Source organism: Andrena cerasifolii, chromosome 6 (genome assembly GCF_050908995.1).
Source record: "Andrena cerasifolii isolate SP2316 chromosome 6, iyAndCera1_principal, whole genome shotgun sequence".
Classification (NCBI taxonomy): domain Eukaryota; kingdom Metazoa; phylum Arthropoda; class Insecta; order Hymenoptera; family Andrenidae; genus Andrena; species Andrena cerasifolii.
This window is the reverse complement of record NC_135123.1, coordinates 3,927,878-3,950,809: the sequence shown is the minus strand read 5'-3', so window position 1 is coordinate 3,950,809 and position 22,932 is coordinate 3,927,878. Positions and strand designations below refer to the sequence as shown.

Sequence of the window (22,932 nt, the reverse complement as noted above, 5' to 3'; positions counted from 1 at the left end):
CGTTCCTAACGAACTATTGTCGCCGCTAATCGGCTTGCCATAACAGCGCGCAAGCGATGGTCCCAAAAGCTCAGTGCTGTGCTCGTGAAGAGGTACGAACAACAGTCGTCCTCCTTCAGAAATGCTCCTCGGAATAGAACAGGGAATGAAAGCAAGCGTCTTATAAATAAGGGCAAAGGTGACGGGCGCGAAGGAACCGAAGAGTCACGTACAGTATTCTTGCCCAAACAGGGAGTACAGAGGACGATTTTGCGGGGCACGCTATTCCTCAGGAACGCCGCGTTTCATGCAATCCTTAGCGCGGCTGAAGCATCGCAGGCAAACGAAGAAGTGGTCTAGTTAATGAACTGTGTGTCCCAGCAATTGGGAAGCGATAAGGGAATGATGTCGTCGGGGAGGCTGGAGGAAGCGAGTTTCAGGATAAAGCGACACGAAAATAACACGCGCCTCGAGCTTTATCGGGTTTCCTGAGTGGGCCCGGACAAACGCCACGGAGAACGGATGAATTCGATGCGGTGTCTCGTAGATGAGTTGACCAGAAGACCATCGTTAACGACAGGCGTGACATTAGAGCAGAATGAGATCCCTCACCTTGCGTCCGATGGCAGGATCTGCTTCGGTGTATACCAATGCCTGTCACTGAGGAGTATAGACGATTACGATTGTACAAAGCAGGCGGAGAAGCTCTAAACCGTTCAGAGATGCGCGTGGATCACGAACACCACGAGCACCACCGACCCGTACGTAGTCGGTTTTGCACACTGCGCCTCTTCCTCAAGGGGTAGTTTTCTAGCTGACGATCGATACCCGGCTACGAGTCGTTTCTCTCCCTCCCTTGACCCCCTTACCCCTCCTTCTCGCTCCCACCCTCCCGTGCAACTCGCTCGGACTCTCTCCCTCCCTCTCGTTCTCCTCTCATCGTCTTCCCACAGCCCCTCCGCCACTTCTTGCGCTTTCAATATTTTCTTTCGGCTTTCGAGTCAACTTTCCATCCAACCTTTCGCTATGCTCTACCGAGTAGAGTCTATTCTGTGCTCCTTACAACCTTTCTGCCTACATACCCCCATCCCCTAGGCCTCGGAATCATCCCTTGCTCTTCTATTCGTTATTCCAGCTTCCTTCCTCTTTTTTTTTGCTTGTTTCCCTGTTTTCCCTACTCCTTTCCCCCATTACGCACCCTGTCACTTGCTTCCAATGCTTTTGCTTTCTGCACAAATTACTGGCCGGCAGAGAAAATCGTCTTGAACCGCTGGGAGAAGTTTTAGAGAAATGAAATCCCCTAATACAGTATACGTGTATCCCCGATGCCACAGTAAGAACATATCACGGCTTTCACGGTCCGATATACAATTTATTAGAAACATTCCTTCGAGGAAACGACTGATGCTTCTTTCAAAAGCTCGGGCACGTTTTAGCCAGTGCGGAAAGTAATTCCTGGTAATGATTTTAACTGTGAGTAATGCAGGGCTTTTGTACACTTATGTAAATTACAGTCATCATTTTTGACAGTGAATTATATTAATAAGTACCGTATTCTGCACAGGGTAATTTCGAATTCTCGTATAGAAATACAGTGGCGTGCAAAGTATTCGGTCACCCTTTAAAATCGCATAACTTTTTTTAAATTAATTCAAACGACTTGAGTTTTTTTTAGAAGCTAGAAGGATTAGTTTGCTAAGTGACGTGATTTGTCGTTTTGAAAAAAATGCACTTGGTCGGAATAGCAAAGAAATAGAAAAGGCGTTTTTTTAATTTTTTTTTAAAATCGCCAAATTCCCCAAATCAGCGATTCTCGACCTTATTCTGCGATCTTTAAACTTTGTAGCTCGGAGCAACGTTACCTGATTTTGATGAAATTTTAGGCACGTATGTAACTTACTTAAATCTACAAACGGGTTTTTTTAATTTTCGTCACAGACTCATATAAAAAATTTAAAAAACGCGTTTTTCTATTTTTTTTTTTTTTGCTATTCCGACCAAGTGCATTATTTTGAAACAACGAATCACGTCACTTAGCAAACTAATCCTTCTAGCTTCTAAAAAAAAATCAAGTCGTTTGGATTAATTTTAAAAAAGTTATGCGATTTTAAAGGGTGGCCGAATACTTTTGCACGCTACTGTATATCCACTGATTCTGATGGGGATTCTAAATTAAAACTGCTATATCATTCTAGCTGTAACGCAATAGTAAAATAATATTGCTAATCAATGTTTTAATTCTGACCGATTTTGACATATCTTTGCTCTCTAGATAAATTTTTATCTCTGAAACTATTAATCTTGTGGCCATGTTTTTCTTTCACTTTTACTCTGAAACGTTCTAAACAATTATTTCGTTAAGAAGTAAAAATTTTCTCAATACAAGAATTTTAAATAAATTCTTTATGTTGAGAAATTTAGTTTTTCAAAGATCTGAGAAATATCACCAAATTCTGTTAAGCTTTCTTTTTAATATATCACTTTTTTGCATACAGTTCATTTGAACATCGCGGTGCGTACCGATTCAAGAAAGCGGCCGATGAGCCCGACTATTCAAACGGATTTTTCATTAACAGACTTATTGAAACAAAACCTACACACAGAGTCGAGGAACTTAAAATATGGATCAACTGTATCATTTCTTACATTCCTTCAATGAGCCATTCTTGACTAATCCGACTTACTAAGATAGTGAATCTTACAAACATTGCCCTACTTTTATTCACTAGGAACTATTTACATGCAGTTACTCAGAAAAGTATCCGCCCACCCTATATGTAACATATTCTACACATTAAATCGACTTCAAAGTAAAATTTCGCAAATCTAATTCACATTAATATAAACCTTGATTAATGTACTTTTGTTTTGGTTGCATTCAATTGAAGGGTCGGATGCAATAAGGGGACTAGCGCTCGAAAATGGAAAAAATTATTGTCTAAACGCTAAGAAAGATTGGAAAATTAAATGTTAAACTGAATTTTAAAAAATACAGTGTTGTAAAGCTCTTCAAGACACACATTTTTTCTATTTGTAGTTTGTTTATCGAATCATTAATATTCGAGCTAAAAATTATAAACAAAAAATTTTTCATCGTCCAAAATCAAAATCATTATTTCTTTAAACATAAATTGCGATAACTTGAGTAAATATTAACGTACAAATACAAATCCGGTAGATATAAGGGGTTACGCCACCCTGAGGCGCTCGAAACAGCACTAAACTAGACGAATTTTTTTTACTGATACTATGAGCTTCAAAATTATTTATTTTCTTCTTATGGGTAGAGCATGTATTAGTGCATATATTGTATAAATACTGTACAAAAATATTAAAAAATGACCGAGTTATTTGTTCTCCCGCGAAGCTCGTCCGCCGTTACACGCGTGACTAACCTAACAAATTATAACGAACATGTTCGTCTGAAATCAAAAACCCGATGATTTTCGTGTTCCTTAATAAAATACCTACGATGTAGCATAGGGATTTGAGAAAAAAAAATGTATTGCACAAATGAGAGCAAAGTCAAAAAATTATACGTTTTTCACATGAAAAAACGAATTTAAACCATTAATTATATACGAATGGGGTATAGCATGGAAAAACTGATATGCTACATCGTAGATAATACCATTAAGAATATGCGTGCCAAGTTTCAACTCAATCGGACAAATAGTTTTGGAGATATTCGATAGGTCATCTTTGAAAATGTAGTTTCGAGAAAAACGCAAAAGAAGAAAAGTAGAATGGTAGCTACCTGCTGCGGAACATCGACATCCGCGCCTCGTTTAAAGTCTACAACTCGGCTATTTTGGGGAATTTTTGCGTCTACCATGGCTTAAATTATTCTTAAAACTTTACGTAATAAGAAAGTGCAAAGAAAAACAAATCGTTTTTTTTTTTTCAAAACTTTCAGGGTGGCGTAACCCCTTAAGTCAGGAAGACAGACTTAAATCTACCGGAGAATAAGGTCGAGAATCGCGAAAATTCCCGAAATCAGCGATTCTCGACCTTATTCTGCGATCTTTAAACGTTTGTAGCTCGGAGCAACGTTAACCGATTTTGATGAAATTTTCGGCACGTATACAACTTACTGCAATCTACAAACGGGTTTTTTTTTTTGAATTTTCATTACAAGCTCACAAAAAAAGTTTAAAAATCGACCTCAACTATTCTTTTCGCTATTCCAACTAAATACATTTTTTTTCAAAACGACGAAACGCGTCAGTTAGCAAACTAATCCTTCTAGCTTCTCAAAAAAACTCAAGTCGTTTGGACCAATTCTAAAAAAGTTATGCGATTTTAAAAAGTGTCCGAATATTAATGCGAGTCACTGTATACGCCGCGTAATTGGTCTTTCACTCAGTATTATTGTTTCCTTCCAACAAAAAGAAGTGATAAGAGAACTGATACCATTGACAGACCTTCTCTTAAAACTCTATCGTACTTTAACAATGCTGGTATCTTAGAAACGAACAGTTCGCGGATCCATGTTTATATGGCCTCTCTTCACACTTGAGGTGTCTAGATTACACATTCCTAAATTCTGATCACCTAATTGACCTAATTCAATCGCACCCTATATCAGGCGTGCACAACTGGCGGCTTGGCGGGCACGAGCGCCCGCGAGCACAGCCGCGGGCACAGCAATGCATAATGCACCCTCTTTCAATAGTTATTCACTTACGCAGCGTTGCATGTCCACTACTTGAGATGTTCTCCACTCCTCATCTACTGTCTGTTACGTCACTATTAACCATACAGTTGTGCATACCTGCCATGGGGCAATATGATAATAAAACACAGTAACTGCTATCAGAGAATCGCCCTTTATCCATGGGGCAATATAATAATCAAATACAGTAACTGCTATCAGAGAATCGCCCTTTACTGTATTTTATTTGCAAACAATATGAGACACAACAAAATGTGGAGCGTCAGATTTGTTGAAGACAAAGGAGCCGACTCTGGGATAACCTTGGATTAGATTCACAGTAATCTGTTACCAGGATATTGGTTATAATGTTGTTTTCTTAAGGGGGTATTCTACCCAAAAATTCGATTTTTTTTTGATTTTCTAATAGTTTAGGGTTTCGAAAATATGTCCATAAAATATTAAGGTGGAATTCGTAGAACTCCCAGAGTTATAGGAGCTTAAGGGTACAAGAGCCCCCCCAAAAATAGGTGATCTTTAGGAATTAATTAAAGGAAAACTACTATATATAATTTAATGGGACTTTTTGCATTGCATTAAGGATGTCTTACGTTATAGAAATATATTTTTTGTTTTATAATTAATCATTGCAGACGGCACTGGGGAGTCGTTAAAGTCAAGGCGTCAAGAAATTGATCCAAATCGGTGGGACCTGTATCTCCAAAAGTTATTATCAGATTCGACTGAAAATTTTCTTATTTTGAAGAATATACTTCTGGCTAGGGGGGAAACCAGAAAAAATTACAAAATTACTTTTTATTACTAAACAACGACACTTGAAGTTTGAAACCACTTTTTTCCCTATAGTTTTCATCGTTTCAACGGCTTAGAAAATTATAAATTTTCAATTTTTTGTAATTTTTTCTGGTTTCCCCCCTAGCCAGAAATATATTCTCCAAAGTAAAAATAGTTTCAATCGAATGGCATAATAACTTTTGGAAATACAGGTCCCACCGTTTTGAGAACACTGTTTCTCATGGTATATCATTATATTTAAAAAATATATCTCGTAGATATATTTAAAAAATATATCTCGTAGATATATTTAAAAAATATATCTCATAGATATATTTAAAAAATATATCTCATAAATATATTTACAAAATATATCTCATAGATATATTTTTTAAAAAAAATTACAAATAAAATACGCGAATATGCTAGGACTTGTCAAAATTTGGCTGTAGATAACGATGAAAATTAATAAAGACAATCTAGCAAAAAATGAAACTTGGCTCTGTAAGACGAAAATATCGATGTCTAAACAACATGCAATGCTAAATAAAAATCTAATTATTGTATATCGCGTAAAGTCGTGTTAAAAAATAGCAACGTTGTAAAGCTGGAGGCAAGTATTAACACGTAATCAATGAAAAGTCTATTTAAATACGATTGGGTCATGGGTGCTTTTATCATTCGATATGATTCCGTCGCTTTGTACGCCCCCATGTGTCTGACTGTACTTCCGCTGTTCAAACTGCGCCCACGTTTCGTAAAAATATATCCCAATGTATATCTTATTCCTGCAGGCGACAATAGTCGTCGTCTCTACGCCGAATCGACGTTTACTTTATATACGCCTTCTTTTTTTTATTAATATTTACAATAGTACATCTCGAGAACGAAATTTGTGTCATTTAATTTAAACCGTGATATACATAGTGGTAGAGCATTAAAAACTTATGGAAAAGTATATTCTGCACTTTTGTTAATAAATAATTTTGAAACAGTCAAATATATCATTTTAAAAGCGTGTGACAGAAAATGGCCAAATTTATGCTTCTTCTGACATCTAGAATTTTAATAAGAGATTATACTGTAAGTCCCGTGGAATTATAGAAGCATAATTACTAACAGGAGAAACGGTGAGAAAGTTGTAAAAATGCAAATATAGAGGAATTTGCATAGGGCGTCAAATTGGGGGTTGTTGCTTTTAAATAATCATAACTTTGAAACGAATGCATGATATGCGAATATTGGAACACTATTTTGCAGATAAAAGCCGGTATTTTTATTTTACATAAAAAGGAGCATTAACAACTACAGAATAAATTAACGATGCAAGTATTCAAGAAAATGTGTTTAAGTTTATATCTACTATAACCGAAATTAGCAAAAATATCGAATATACAGACTCTATATCTTCGATATTTTGCGAATTTCTGTCCCAAATTTTCAGGAAACATTCATGACATATCAAACAATGAAAATAAGACAATTTTTTTTATCTTTTTCGCATATTTCGGTATATGCCCCCCCCCTTAAATGTTTAAAAAAATAGTCCTCGAAAATAAAACCTCCATTTTTTTGTTCGCCTTCATAAATAAAAAGTGTTCCAGAAGCATTTAAACTTTCAAAATTTGAGGGGAAAAAGTTTTTTTTAGCTTTTCGGACTTTTTTCGAAAACCGTTTGTCGCACGAGAAAAAGTAATACAACATAAAAGATGCTCCTTGTCCGGATCTACAACTTTTGTTTGACATATTTTTTGATTTAATCAATAATTTGGAAGATATTATATAAAATCGACTTCGCGAGCTGTTAAATAATGATTTAAATAATTAAGGGCCCAGGGGCACCCTTTCCCGTTATCCGATCGAGCTCAAACTTTACACGGATTTTTTTTAATTATTTGAAACTATTCTGGAGGGTGCCCCGAAGAAAATTCAAAAATCGAAAATAAGCGCCACCCTACTATAACGAATTTTATAGAAATACAAGTCAAAATAATCATACCCGAAAAAAGTAAAATATACTGCGAGTTTTATCTGTCAGAGCTTTTTCTGTTCTGTTTTTTAGTACTTTAATATACTTAATATAATTATTGCCTGCTATTATTATTGATATACTCGTCTAATATGCATAATCAAAAATACAGATGGCATATGAAATTACGTACATAGTTAATCGACCCTAAGCGCGAGACAGGAAGAATAACGCGCAAAATATTCTCACTCTTTTCTCTCAGCCTACATATCTTGCGCTGTTTGCGTGCACTCCCGACCGATTAAATATGGAACTTTCTGGTTCAAGGTCATCGGACGGTCAACATGTTGTATACGGATTAATATGTTCCTCTTGTCAGTTACAGGTATATGATGATAAAAACATATGTATATTTTTATTCTTAGAAAAATAATGGCGAGCCAAAAATCTAGTTTAAAAACAAATAACTGAAAAAAAATATTTCTCTCACCTTATTGGACATTCGAAACTAAATGAATTGATTTAAACAGTTAAAGAAATAATTATACAAGATAATTTGATTATCTCGATTTAAAAAGTTTATACTCAAGAAATAATTATACAGGATAATATTTTAGGTAAACAACGTACACGACTTTTTATGCATTTACAATAAACTAGTAAAAAATCTTATACTCAATGCAGTATCTATTAATAATGATTTATAAATTGCAATAAAGAAAAGTATTAAAGATCTTTTTTGTTCAGTAACACTTTGAGTAGCGGGGGTGTTTCTTTACGCCGAGGGATGTTCACCCTATGCATGGCACTGGCGCGTTTTTGCATTGATGTTTTCTAAAGAGTATCGGAACCATCGTCTGAAAGGCCCTGAATGATTCTTGTGTAAACAAACTGAGCTCGGAGATCGGTTCGTAACTTCATCGCCTCAATGACCCTTAATTTAACCATCAGTCGAGCCTGCAATAAATCATCTGCCAATGAAAACTTTCATTTCCATATTGTCTGTTACATAATCATGAAACTATTAACAATGTATGAGCGTTCTTGATGAAAATAAGTCCAAACTCGACTTCACTCGACTATTTGTAATATTTAATAAACAATGTCAAATTAGTCCATAAAATTCAGAAGCAATGAGAATTACGTATAATTAAAAATAATCTGGATGATGTGTTGGACTTATTGGCATCGGATCTCCCTGCTCGTCCACCTGTTTAACCCTTGACACTCTGGGTGTGAGCCACCCACAAGCTGATTTTGACGCTCTGTACCTTCTATATGTAAAATAAATACATTTTTTCCAAAGCCGACTTACAAACTATTTTTTCTCTCAAAATATTATATCTGAACAATAACTCTGTAGATTTATAGCTTCTAATATTGCAATTTGTAAAAGTTAAAATTGTTTGAAGATTTTCTTCGTGTTTTCTCGACACATGGTAATCTAGATTTTTTTTACAAACCTGTGATGAAATTTCAATAAAAAAACTATTGGAATACATTATGCAGACCTTAAAATTGACCCATGATTTTTTTCATAACGATTGGATTCTCCGGATAAGAATGGCAGTCGTTCAAAAATTGTTCTGGGTGTGAGCCACCCAGGTATGTCAAAGTTGACCGAAAAAAGAGGTGTGGCAACGAAGGGTTGATAGGAAATATGGAAATTCAAATTTTCATTAGTGTCGACGTACTATATTCAGAGTGCAGGGCTAGCTGAACACAACTGTCCCGACAAACGTAAACCACTCTACAGTAACCGCAAGTTCTAAAGGGTCCGCTGATGTTATGATATTTCGTACGATCCCTCGTATGTCTTCCGAGTACATAAATACATGCTATGTGCATGCTTTTCTCTCTGGTTAAAAGACACCTAGGAAGAGGCACATTCTCTACCTACATACAGTGACTCGCATTAATATTCGGACACTTTTTAAAATCGCATAACTTTTTTAGAATTGGTCCAAACAACTTGAGTTTTTTTGAGAAGCTAGAAGGATTAGTTTGCTAACTGAAGCGTTTCGTCGTTTTGAAAAAAAATGTATTTGGTTGGAATAGCGAAAAGAATAGTAAAGGTCGATTTTTAAACTTTTTTTTTGTGAGCTTGTAATGAAAATTAAAAAAAACAATTTGTAGATTGCAGTAAGTTGTATACGTGCCTAAAATTTCATCAAAATCGGTTAACGTTGCTCCGAGCTACAAACGTTTAAAGATCGCAGAATAAGGTAAAAAATCGCTGATTTCAGGAATTTGGCGATTTTAAAAAAATTTTAAAAACGCCTTTTTCTATTTTTTTGCTATTCCGACCAAACACATTTTTTTTTTCAAAACGACAAATCACGTCACTTAGCAAACTAATCCTTCTAGCTTCTAAAAAAACTCAAGTCGTTTGAATTAATTTTAAAAAAGTTATGCAATTTTAAAAAGTGTCCGAATATTAATGCGAGTCACTGTACATGAATATGTGGACGGTCGCAGTGATTCAGCAGGACTCGATGTATCACGTGGTCGTATCGAACGATTATAGGGCATTTTCATAAAATCTGCCGTACGATCAGCTCAACGGGCAAAAGATTGCAATGTGTACCTATGCTCTTTGCCGAATAATTAGACACGACTAATCCGACTAAAGGTCGATTTACACTATACAGGGTCAGCGTTTTATCCTGCAACCCGCGCTCGCGCGAACAGGTAAAATGGCAACAGCGCCTCACGGACGCATTCCACTACAACCATGCACCGTCCCGGCGTTCGGAGAGCTGCCAGCGACCGCTGGACAGCAGTGATGTCCGAGCTTCGAGAATTTTGGGACGGTCTCTTTCAAATTAACGTCGCAAAGAGCTATTCAGATTTTCCCGGCCCGGGTTGAAAAATTTGGGGCCTTTTTCGTATCACTTTTGAACTATAAAAGATATTGGAATGCAATTTGCGCCGCAAAATGAGAAAAAATTATTCCCTCTTAATGGTGGATAATTTATCATATTTTACATTTATTTAATTTTTTTTCTATGAATTTTTTAACCATAATTGTTGTAAAAAGCTTTTGCAAACTGTTTATTTGATACTGTATTTAATGCTGCTTTTAAAATTCGTGGTGTTGATAAACAATAGGCTAGTTGTTTCTGTATCATTACTTTCAGAAATTGAGAAATTCAATTTTTATTCAATTATGTGTTAGTTCTTCAGAGCTCAGAATCTATTGTTCTGGATTTCTTTTTTCTGATTTTATCCTTAATGCAGTGCATACCTAGATCAGACGTAAGGGGTAACTAATGGGACGTGTCTTTGATTGTATAGCGGTGTGTGATTTTTTTTCTAGATTTTTTATGTCTGAATGTTTTAGCTACTCAACGTCACGCCTATACCGGCTTCCGTTAATTTTATTTTTTGGGACTATGTGCCATTATTGTGGCTTTTAAACGCAGGTGGCTACTCCTGTCCATGTGAGCTGTCTGTTGGGCTACCGAGCAAACGGACAGGAGTAGGGATATGCCTGTGTGCAGTGCGATAGGAAAAAAGTGGGGGACGACGGTAGGTCATAGTGGGGGTAAGCATTTTGCCCCGCGTCCCACGATTCTGGCATCACTGTCTAGCACCTCCGTGCCACTTTCGTGATGCACTATCGAAACAGATCGTAAGATTTGTTATGGTACGTCTTGGAATTTAACCTTGGCGAAAATCACAAACAAAATATAAAACTCAAAATCACGAATTTACAGTCTTTTCTTTCCAATTATTAAAACCACTCGTCAGAACGTCATTTTTTACCCCTTTTTAACCCTGTTACGCGCCGAGGACTGAGGGCGGCTACACACCCGAGGGTACGAGTTTTATTTAGAATTTGTTACTCGCGGACGACCCGGTGCCTGGCCAACACCGGTAGCCACAGGAAGGTGGATGTTGTAAACCAGGCCTGTTCATTTGAGAGCCGAAGACCCAGAGTTAGGAGCGATGGGGCCGCAGTGATGGAGGGGGAAACACCTACAGGAGCGGTGGTAATGGTGCGTGACTGACGCAAGCGCAGTTCTTGCACACATAACTACAACTCCTGTAGGTGTTTCCCCCTCCATTCACTGAGGCCCCATCGCTCCTAACTCTGCGAAGACCTCCTTAGGATTTGAGACCCGGGTAACAACCGAGCGCGGAACTACAGTAAATCCCCGTTATGAGCTCGCTTTTACCTCCCGTTGACAGCCCGGCGACTATCCCCACCATTTCTTGGAAGCCTGCGGTCGGGAGTGAGAGAACCGGGCAACGAGCGAGAGGAAACGAAAGAGTCAGACACGACGTTGCCGTCAGGTACGGAAGAGAGAATCATGTCCGTAACCCGTCGTGAGCCCATCGCCAGCCCCGTTCGTCGGGCTCACAACGGGGATTTACTGTATTACGTTGGTAACCACAGCCGTCGGTTCTGACCCGGGTCCCACACGGAGGTCTTTGGCTCCCGACTGAGCGGGCCTGTCGTAGACGATCCTACGGCGAAAGGTCAATTTATACAGCCACCGAGCCGGGGACAAGCTGTGTCGGCACGTTTGATACTCGCATGGTGGAGACTAAGTAGATGAGCGCACGGCGACCGTGCGAGTATCAAACGTGCCAACGCGCCTGGTCGCAGTCTCGGTGGCTGTATAAATTGACCTTAAAGGTCTGGGCACACATATCAGTTCTGTGACGGTACGTGTCAGTGGAAAGAAGAGATCCTCTACGCCCCTCAGACACGGAACTAATATGTGTGTCGAGACCTTAAACCGTAGGGAACTACTAGGAAGGGTAGTGTTCGACCCAGTGCCTGGTTAACACCACTAGCTGCTAAGAGGTTGGATGACGTGGACGAACCAACTGCTTAACTTTAGGAAGCCACTACGATAGTTAGTTTAGCCGCATAACTTTTTAGATTAATACACTTCGGGCGGTAAGAGTCTATCGTTGTGGGTTACTACTGCAGCTGGGAACTGAAATGTTGACTTGGTTCCAATAAAGAACTCTAAAATGGGTCAGTCCACAACAAATCGATAACTTTTTTCCCACGATGTTTGGGATTTTGTTCCAAATGGAATATGATGTAGTTCTTGTGAAATTATCAAGGGTTTAAGTCATCGTTTTTCCGATGTCGAGTTTTTTTGAAAAATACAGAGCTCTGAATTTTGCGATTTTTGCCCAGTTGCGTGAAAATAGGTTGTACTTGTGAACTTTTATCGCGTAAACTATTTGTCATAATTAGTTGACCCGGTGCCAGTTAGGGGTTGCAATATCGGTAAACCGGTTTACCGGTTTCCCGGTAAATCGCGAGAAATACCCTAAAATTTTTACCGGTAATTCACCAAATTTTTACTGGTAATTCGATAAATTACATATAGCAATATAGCGCATATATGCGTTCATTAATTCCATCGACATCTACTACGTTATCAGTAAAAACAAAAACTTCAATTACTAATAATTTTGTACAAAAATTAGGTAGCGATCAGGAGACCAAAGTTTAGACGAATTAGGTATGTTTTTGCGTGCTTATTTGATAAAAAGAATTGTTAAATAAAAAATATTTAATTATGTATGTAAGTTAAGATTCTTTTCATTGTTTTCGTGCTGACGATCCATATTAATAAGTATTGTCAACAGTTATACAAATATATCTATTTTGTGTTATATCATTTTATATTTTATGTTCAGAATAATTTTATTTCCATATATTTTTTATAATGCGCGATTAGAGTTAAAAAAAAGTTTTTTTGTAATGTTTACTCTTATATTTTCAATACCTTAAAAAATACCGGTAAATTATCGGTAAACCGGTTTTGATTAAAAATGTTACCGAATTACCGGTAATTGAAAAATTCGGTAATTTTGCAATCCCTGCACGAGGGCGGCAGCTGCATCCAGACGTGCGCATTGCACACCCAGACCCCCCAAGAGGGCTGAAAAGTCACGGAGAAGTCTCCATATGCAGTAACACTTTTACAACGACGCGTTCTAACAGAAACCCATACGCAGTGTGCGGGGCGATATTTACATCACCGCCGCTGAGGCGTGTCAGTATAATTAGAAAGATGTGCGTAGTTGTCGATGTTTAAGAAAACAAGGAAATAGTTCTCAAAATTTAACTATTTGAGTGGTCGCTATGCAAAATGTAATATTATGTCCAATACTAATTTAATACCAAATTAAGTAGAACAAGGTACTGAATTTACTGGGCGTACATATGTATACACTTTTCGCAGCCAGGGGTTAAGATATAATTTTTAATAGTTGTCTTCTTTCCAAAATAAAGTAACGAACTTCGTACTTTTTTTGGTTTTGGTATACATACTTATGTATGTAGGGTAGATTTCTTTCTGTTCAAAGTGGTAGTATAGATAGACTACCATTTTACGCCTCCTGCTGTATTATACAATTTTTTACATCACTTCTGTCGTTATAAGTACAATTTTATTATATTTTACATTGGGTCATGCACACACGAACGCAACATTAGTATTAATTTTGAGAAAGTACAAAAATTAGGATCCTAAAAAATTCTTTTGGCATAGAAATTACCAATATAAAATAAAGTCATACATCATCCAAGCACTCCTTTCTTAAATTACGTGTTTATAGGTAATAAAATTCGTTGTGGGTGAAATAGATAGAGCTACTAAATATATGAAATATTTAAGTACTTAAAATTGAGACATTTTAATTAACCCATCAAAAAGAATCCCATTTAAAACCATTGTCGTAAATTAATAGCTTTAGAAAATTAATTAATGATATACAAAAATTGCGCCAATTATAATGGCTATTTATACAAAATAAAAATGTATTACATAATATTAAGCAGATATATTTTTATACAAATAAATATTTTAATACGAATAAATATTTTATTCAAAATACTTGGCGCTGCGTCCCGAATTGGTGTCGCTAAACTGAATAAATATGTATAAGTTGCATTAATCTTTTTCTTTCTTGTGCGTGCATTCGTGAATGTGTGTATGTGTGCGTGTGCATATGCTATGTATATTAGAATTAAATATTAAATATATGTAGGTAGAATAAATCTGACTGCGTTTCTAGTATATATATATGTATATTATGTATTTTAGATTGTAAGGGGGTAATTGTAAATTATTAATACTAATACAAGTAGCATTTCTTCGGTATCGCAGCGCCAAGTACTTTGAATAAAATATTTATTTGTATAAACATATATCTGCTTAATATTATGTAATACATTCTTATTTTGTATAAATAGCCATTATTATAATTGTCGCAATTTTTGTATATCATTAATTAATTTTCTAAAGCTATTAATTTACGACAATGTTTTTAAATGGGATTCTTTTTGATGGGTTAATTAAAACGTCCGCGATATGAGTAATGGAATGAACATAATGTATGAACACAGCATTTTAGCTGTGTATATGTAGTTGTGTCATCTTAAGCACAGTTGGAAACCACCTTTATGTACTTGCAGCCCATTTTGATTTCACATCTTTTTTTTATTTTGGAATTATTATTATCTTCTATTTTTTGTGATTTATTTGATTTCGTGTACTTGGCGTAATTTCTTTACTTTTTTGAAGTTTTTTTATGGGGATCTCAATTCTTTTTACAAAAGATAATTCATGTACTTGGCATAATTTGTTTACTTTTTTGAAGTTTTTTATGGGTATCAAAGAATTTACACCAGTCGTTATATGAAACTGAAAATTGAGGTTCGACGATCAAATTTGACATCACTGAACCTCTATTTTCAGCCAGAAATCCACTACATAGCACAGTCACGTTTTGATTCATCTCCTGCAGATGCTCACGTGCATAGAAAATTAAATTTCAAAGAATTTACAGTAGTCGTTACATGAAACTGAAAATTGAGGTTCAAAAAGCAAATTTGACTTCACGGAACCTTCCACTTTAAGTCAGATTTTAAGCGCAAAGCACATTAACGATTGGAATCATCTCCTAGATGTTCCCACGTGCACAGAATATTAAATTTCAAAGAATTTACGTTGGTCATTATATGAAACTGAAAATTGAGGTTAGACAAAGAAATTGGACATCATTGAACCTCTATTTTCATCCAGAATTCCACTGCACAGCACATTCACGTTTAGAATCACCTCCTGGAGATGCTCACGTGCATAGAAAATTAAATTTCAAAGAATTTACACTAGTCGTTAATTTTCAGTTTCATATAATATATACAATGACGGACGACGATCCCTGCCGTGTCCTGCCGAATGGTCCCGAGAGTTGACGAATCGACGAATGAAACATGTTTAGTGTCGTTTTGGCTGAATGTTGCGTGTAACGCGTATACGTATTATGTCGCAAAAATTTGACTGGAGAATCAGAAGAAGAAAATGTTAAAAATGTTATATTTCTGACAGATCCATGAGACGATATTACGATATCTCTGTCATACGCGGACCGATTTTATTGAATTTGGTCTTATTTGAAAGCTTATATGCGGTTTACATGAGAAAAATGCCGTTAAATTTAGAAAATATTGCAAGCGTGATGAGATATTAATGAAATAAGTTTCAGGTTAGGTTGGAATAGCTCTGCGTTCGAGTAAATGATAGCGGTAGCGAAAGTCGACATATATATAGGGTGTCTTTCATGTACTTGGCGTCGAAACGCTACCGCGTCTCTAGATCTTTCGAGCTACTCGATCGATTTCGAGTTATTCAGATATTCTAATACTACTCGAAAATTTGACCCAATAATGGCGCTTACTGCTTAATACAATGGATATTTGATTTATGGCTTATATTCAGTATAATTATAAGGTATATTATTCTGAACGACTCAAATTACCGAATACTACATATATGTATAGCATTCACTGTTCATAATTGATACCCACTAATTTTATTCTCGAAATCCAAAATCATTATTAATGTTTCAACTTATACAGACATACGTATGTAGATTAATAATTATATACAATTAAATACAAAATTATATGAATATTATATTAAATATTATATAAACTACAAAAATTTAACTTCCACGTATAATAAACTATAGATACATGTTTTACATTTTTTTATTCTTAAGATATAGCAGCACTTCTGTTCTCGAAATAACCTCTTCTTGTATCGATTCATTTTATTCTTATAAGACCCTTGATAAACTAAGTAGTTTGAAATTATGCGAATATCTTGTTATTTTTCAAGCATTTCAAAGGGATTTGCAGAGTCCGGGCCCCGCGTTTATGGAGGCCACGCGCTTAGGGGGACCCCGCGCTCAGGGGGGCCCCGCGCTTAGGGGGCCCTGTGCTTAGGGACTTGATTTTGTAAAAATTAAATGAATTAAGTATAATTGTCAAGGTATCAATTTTTCTAGAATAGATTTTCGGCAAGCCTAAGTGACGCATGAAGTAGATACGTAAGATCAGGGGCGGCTTTAGCATACTTGGCACCCCCGGGTAAGATTATCATGGCGTCCCTCCAAGGGCAAGAAAATCAATTAGCAGAACGGATATAAATGAATAAACGCATACAGCGGCGCCGGTACAAATTCGGCGCCCCGGGCGGCCGCCCTGCCTGCCCCCCCCCCCCCCTTTAAAGCCGGCCCTGCGTAACGTTATCTGCTTTCAATTGGATGTTTTCAACAATATCGACTTTTGGCTCGGGTCTCGCAAACTCTCAGGGCGGCTCTGGGGATTTGAGTAATTATTTCAATTCAAGTGGCTTAAATGTAAGTAAGTACATAGTTAAAACGTTTAAGCTGCTCAAGTCCTTCGAGAAAATCGTTTTTTTTTCAAGCTTGCTTGAATAATTAAGCTACTTACATGCCTTACTAAGCCATTTCAATAAGAGTGGTTTACAGAATCGAAAAGTAGAAAGTTCAAACTTTAATATTTAAAATGTTTTTTGTTTCATACACATTGGATAAATTTTAGCCAATTTTAGCCTTCCCAAAGTTACGGGAGTTTGAAGATTCAGCAAATTGTAAAATAGTTCTTCCCGGCTTTTCGGTGCAAATACACCACTGTACAGCGTTAGGGGCTGTCCTTAAATTACGTAAGGGTAATTTTGTCGATTTCTTACCCCCTCCCTCCCCCCAGTATAAGAATTCATAAGATTTGATATTGCAACCCTCTTCTTACGTAATATTTTTTACATTTATTTTTTTTAATTATTAAAATTCTTTTAAAAGTTTATATAATTCATTTAACTCGGTTTCGGGAAATTTAAACTGAAACTATTTTTCTGGAACATTAATTATAGAATTTGTATTTATTGAAAATTAGGTTAAAAAATATTTCGTAAGACGCTACCTGCCCCCCCCCCCCTGTAAGAAAACGTAAGAAATCGCGACCCTCCCCCCCCCCAAAGCCTTACATAATTTAAGGACAACCCCTTACGATGTTTCAACAGTTTGACGGTAACGTTGCATTTGCGAGGACAATGCTACGGAGGTGCTAGCAGTGGCGGATTCAGAGGGGGGGGGGCCCTCCCTCAAGGGAAAAATACTTATTTTAATTTGAAAAATACTTATTTTAACTTAGCAATATGAGAGAAAATTTGACAAATTGATACCAAAAAAAAAACACTTTTTCATTTAGCACGAAAATATTATCGGGAAAGGTCCCTGGCTTATTTCTCAGACCTACGCCCCCCCCCCGCTCAAGAAAATTTTAGATTCGCCCCTGCGCCCCCCTCCCGAAAGTCCCAAATCCGCCCCTGGGTGCTAGGACCCCCAAAAACCGGTACACAAAATACATTGGATGTAGGTTTACCCTATATGTATATACCTCGCCTGCGCTGACACACCAATATTTGAATTCATGGTATGTTCGTAGTTCCCGAAGAATGTTTTTTTAATTACATTTTTATAGCAAATGGTTACGTATATAATACTTTCATAAAATGCACTGCTGCGTGGAATTGTAATTACATGTGGTTCTGGTAATAATTTCGCAAGACATATCCTTACCCCGGGTCTCTACCAAGGCGGACACGAACAAAAACATTGTTCGCGAACTTCGTCTGTTCCTGCCGAGTCCAAATCGCCGCGAATAGGTATGAGAAAAACTCAGCGTACGAATCGCATGTGAACGTACGCTGACTTCTTTTCATATTCGCAGCGATGTGGACTCGGCAAGAACAGACGAAAAAGTTCGCGAACAATGTTTTTGTTCGGGCTCGCCTTGGTGGAGACCCGGGGTTATACAGCACATGAATGTAGTAAACTTGGAAACTAAACCGAAAAATTACCGTTAAATAAAGCGTCTTCGTGTCATAGGGTTATGAATGAAAATTCTAATTCTCTACGCTTGAATGACTATAACCCATAACTTTACATTGGGATGCACGAGTTATTACAAAAATTATAAAACACAGCGGAAAGTAAGAAATATTAGAAACTGAATATATTGAAACTTTTTAATAATAGTGTACAAGTCTGTTTATTGTCATAATAATGCATGCGCCACTCGATTTGTTCCGCATCATCGAATGGTCAGCAACATAATGATTTACGCGCACCCAGTTTGCACATCACCAAGCACATGGAGTTGGAACATAGCACCTAACGCCGGTTCTACCCATGCGTTAACGAATATTATCTACGAATAGTAATAGCAGTACTTCACGAATATTTGCGGCCGAACATTTGTGTACTACTCGTTCAACATTGTCTTCATACATTCATTCTTCGATGGTGGTATTCATTATTGGTACTTTCTAAATCGCGTGAGTGAAAAAAAAATACTTTCATGATTTTATTGACAAGGCAGTGCACGAGATTAAACGCATAAAGTTTTGTTTTTCTAAAATGAATTACTCGCGTTTACACATAAAAATAAAGCCGTAAGAGTAAATAATAGCGTAGGATCAGTGTTCCCAACCATGAGTTTCGAAAAACATAGTTCCAATCCTCTCCCTCCCTCCCTCCGCCTTCTAAAAAATACATTTGCCTACCACAAGAGACTCGGGACCTTCCGACTTACAATTCGGCATGCTGCCTTCATGCCACTCTTTACTTGCAATTTTCTTTTTTCCTATAGGCGCGAACTGGAGATCTTAGAAATGGTAAAACTTTCAACGATTTTTTCGATTTTCTTGTAAAATTTGGAGTGAAATGTTCTATGAGTTCCATACATTATCACATATGTATGTCGTGCACCAACAGTGTGCAAAATTCGAGAAAAATCGGGGCCCCAAACCCTGTGCACTGTCCTTGTAAGTGTTTTCCTCTTTTAACAGCATCCGGAAGGATGTCACTAACGAATCCTTTCTTTTATTCAATTTTGCGATTATATAGTTGAAATTTATCTTTTCATGGATTCTTTCTACTGTATTAGTATTTTTATAATTACAATCCCTGGTGTTTTATATACAAAGATGATTTTACTTTAAAGACATTCAAAAGGAGATCAAAAAACCAAACTGAGCATTTCACAACCATGTTAATCGAAAGAATCAAGAGCCTCTGCCTCTACTAGGGAAACAGAAATACCGTCCCAAACCGGGCAGACCTTACGCATCCGCTAATAGTACGTAAAGCATTATCCAGCTAATCTCCTATAACCCTAGGCAATGTCACTGACAAGTCTTATTTCCTATATATACCTCTATTTATCATACATACACTGAACACCAATATTTTGTACAAATAAGACTATTTTGCTCCCACAGATGCTATATATTCATCTATATCGAACGTAATAAAATTTACGTTCTATGCATAGTGTGTTGCTTGTATAATGTTGTCATAAAAGCAGCAGAGGGTGAAATCAATAAGCGCCTCTGAGTGTCTCGGCGAGAAGCGAACCACTCAGAAAAACTTTCAGCATATTTTTTGGACATTTAATATATACCTTAAGACCCTGAAATGTGTAGAAATTTGACTAAATACGGACAGCCCTGTATTGAGTGACAAAGAACACATTTAGCGGTTTGGGCCCATAAGGATATCGCTTTATATACAACTTGAGAAGCTTGAATACGTTGCCGAACACAATATTTAGCATCCCCACTCTTGCCTCCCGAGACACACTACGAAAAACAGCATTCCCATCTATGACCCAAGGTTCCGTGGCGCAGATCACAACGCCACGCCCACGTGACCGTTCTGCCATTAATTAATCGACTTGTTTGAATTTCTGACTTCTGCAACATTTGTTCGACTTTAACACTGATAATCATGCTAATGCAAAAATGATACTAATGCGAATATAATATTATGAACAAGCGCATAAGTAGCGCTACAAAATGCCTTTTTCTTATGATCATCGCTTCAAATGTCCCTAGATTAGTTGCGTGGGGCAATATTTCTCTCCCACATCGGTGTAAAAAGATGTCACAGTCAGCGAAAGCATAGAATAATTTAGATGTAAAAACACATCAGTACTAGTCAAATAGTTAATGATATTCATCATTTCCCTAGAGAAATTATTTCATTTAAAAGAATATGAATTTTGATTGCATACAAAATAAACGGAAAGAAACTAACCTAAATATACAGTTCTTTTATATTACGTCTCACTATCATCATTCGTGACCACGCTCGTTTGTTACTTTATAAGAATGACATACCTATGTAACTTTGGTAATCTGAATGTATGTCATGTTTCAATTATAACATCGATTTAAACATTGATCATATATCGCAAATTTATGACGAAAGTAAGCGTCTGTACTGTGCATCTTTTATGTACGACTATTTTTATATAAATGTCTATAGCTGTAAACAAATAATTATAGCCGGTATATTTTTACTTGTAGAAATTCATTTTGTAACATGTTACGTTTATACTTCTTCAACTATCAAATTATTTCCCATTAATTACGAATTTTACACGCACACCCGGTATATATCCATTCCCGTGGATGTTAAAGTTAACCCCGAATTCAAATAAAAAGTATGAAGTTGATAACCCTCCTTTTATTTATTAAATAATGATCTTGAAAGTGAACGTAACATTATACGTTGTATATATGCCATCACGTGCTCGTAACAGTGATTGTCGGTAAGTTATTTCTAATTAAACTTTTATTGTCAATATTTATACTTTTGCTCGTGCCGTGTCATTACTAAATATTTCGGAGAACACAATAATACAAAGAGAAGAATGAATCTACACTTTAGAACATTAACATTTTAAGAATTCCAGCAAAAACAATATTTCTTTTACGGTATTGCTTTGTATTTCACTCGAATAAGTACCAATTCCGATTGTGAATGTACGCGACATTTCACTGAAATTTGAAATAACGAGAATTCCAGTGGTATCATGCATCCAATCACAGATGTTGCTGTTAGTAACCAATAATGAACATGGCGTCTTTTGGACATTTGTGTCCAAATACTTTAGGTGGTCGACCTTATATTTCGTAAGTATATAATGTTAGAATAAACATTATTGTTCACTGTGTGTACGTAAGAATAACAAAAATTTGTCGAACATGTGAAACAAAAGTGTTAACCAGTCATGTAGATTTATATCGCACCCATTCTTTGAAGAAACGAGCCGATTTAAACATTTTCTTACACACAACCGTTAAAAATATCAATCTTATACAAACCAGTAGGCACATTTTATACTAATACACTCACCGCACGTTAATTTACTGAGAGCAGTCCACTATTTGAAACAAGAATTGAGCTAACCCCCTGCTACGGTTTGATACAGACGACAGCTGTTTGGAGTTTCCAGCAGCGACGCTAGATTGCTCTCGCACTAACGTGTACTTACTTCACAAGCGGGAAAATGATAAAATTGAAACATTATCTAACTCGTATACTAATGTTTGTACGCAGCACATAACATTCGTGTGCACTAATTGTGAATATTTAAAACCACGTTAGTGTAATAGTTTAATAATTGCGGGAGTTATCAAATTTATAATTACAAATTATGACTGTGCGCAACCCCGAGATGCTGTCCCCCAAAATGTCACAGGAACAAGAGGGGTAGGGTAGATGTCCCAATTACCGTGCTTTGACGCCGACTTACTCCGCGAAGGAATTAATTACTTACTTCTCTTACTTTAATTTTGCTTGGTGAAAATTTATATTGGTGTTTTGAACTTTTCTCTTTATTAAGGCATTTTTCGGGTTGAAAATGTTAATTTTTCATATTTCTTTAATTGAAATAAAAATACATATTTTTGTCCCAATTACCGTGCCCCGAAAAATGCGTTGTCCCTATTCCCGTGCCCCAATCACCGTGCCCTTTTTTGAATAGCGTTCCCGCGGTTAGGTTATGTCTTTGAACTTTGAACTGTTCAAAACATTTTTTTGCTCTACGAGAGGTGTTTTTATGTAATTTTAATATTACCTTTTCATTACAAAAGCAAAATATGCAAATATAAATTTCTATTCACCCGTTCTGTGAAACGAAAGTAAGGTTAGGTTTAGCAGTATCATTTAGATAAATCCATCAAAATCTTCATATGCATTTTTGAAATTTTTTTTACTATGCTATAATTGTTTAAAAATGCAACCTTCTCGTTTGTAGCACATACATTAATAGTTTAACTTAATTAAAAAAATTATTTCCTTATTTATTTATGCAAGTTTTTTTGTACGGCTTCTTTAA

General features: G+C 36.4%; 1 protein-coding gene across 10 annotated transcripts in view; it reads right to left on the bottom strand.

The window, feature by feature from the left end:
• Positions 1-22,103, bottom strand: part of Endoa (SH3 domain containing GRB2 like, endophilin-A) — a 78,939-nt gene extending 56,836 nt beyond the window's left edge. For 5 of the 10 annotated variants that reach the window (XM_076814103.1, XM_076814108.1, XM_076814113.1 and 2 more), the window contains exon 1: positions 21,948-22,103. The gene's annotated coding sequence lies outside the window, so the exon portion shown is untranslated. Of the gene's footprint in view, positions 1-591; positions 771-20,926; positions 20,958-21,947 lie in introns of those variants that run through there. The other 5 variants (XM_076814112.1, XM_076814109.1, XM_076814111.1 and 2 more) reach the window with 3 other exon arrangements.
• Between the last annotated feature and the right edge of the window lie 829 nt (positions 22,104-22,932).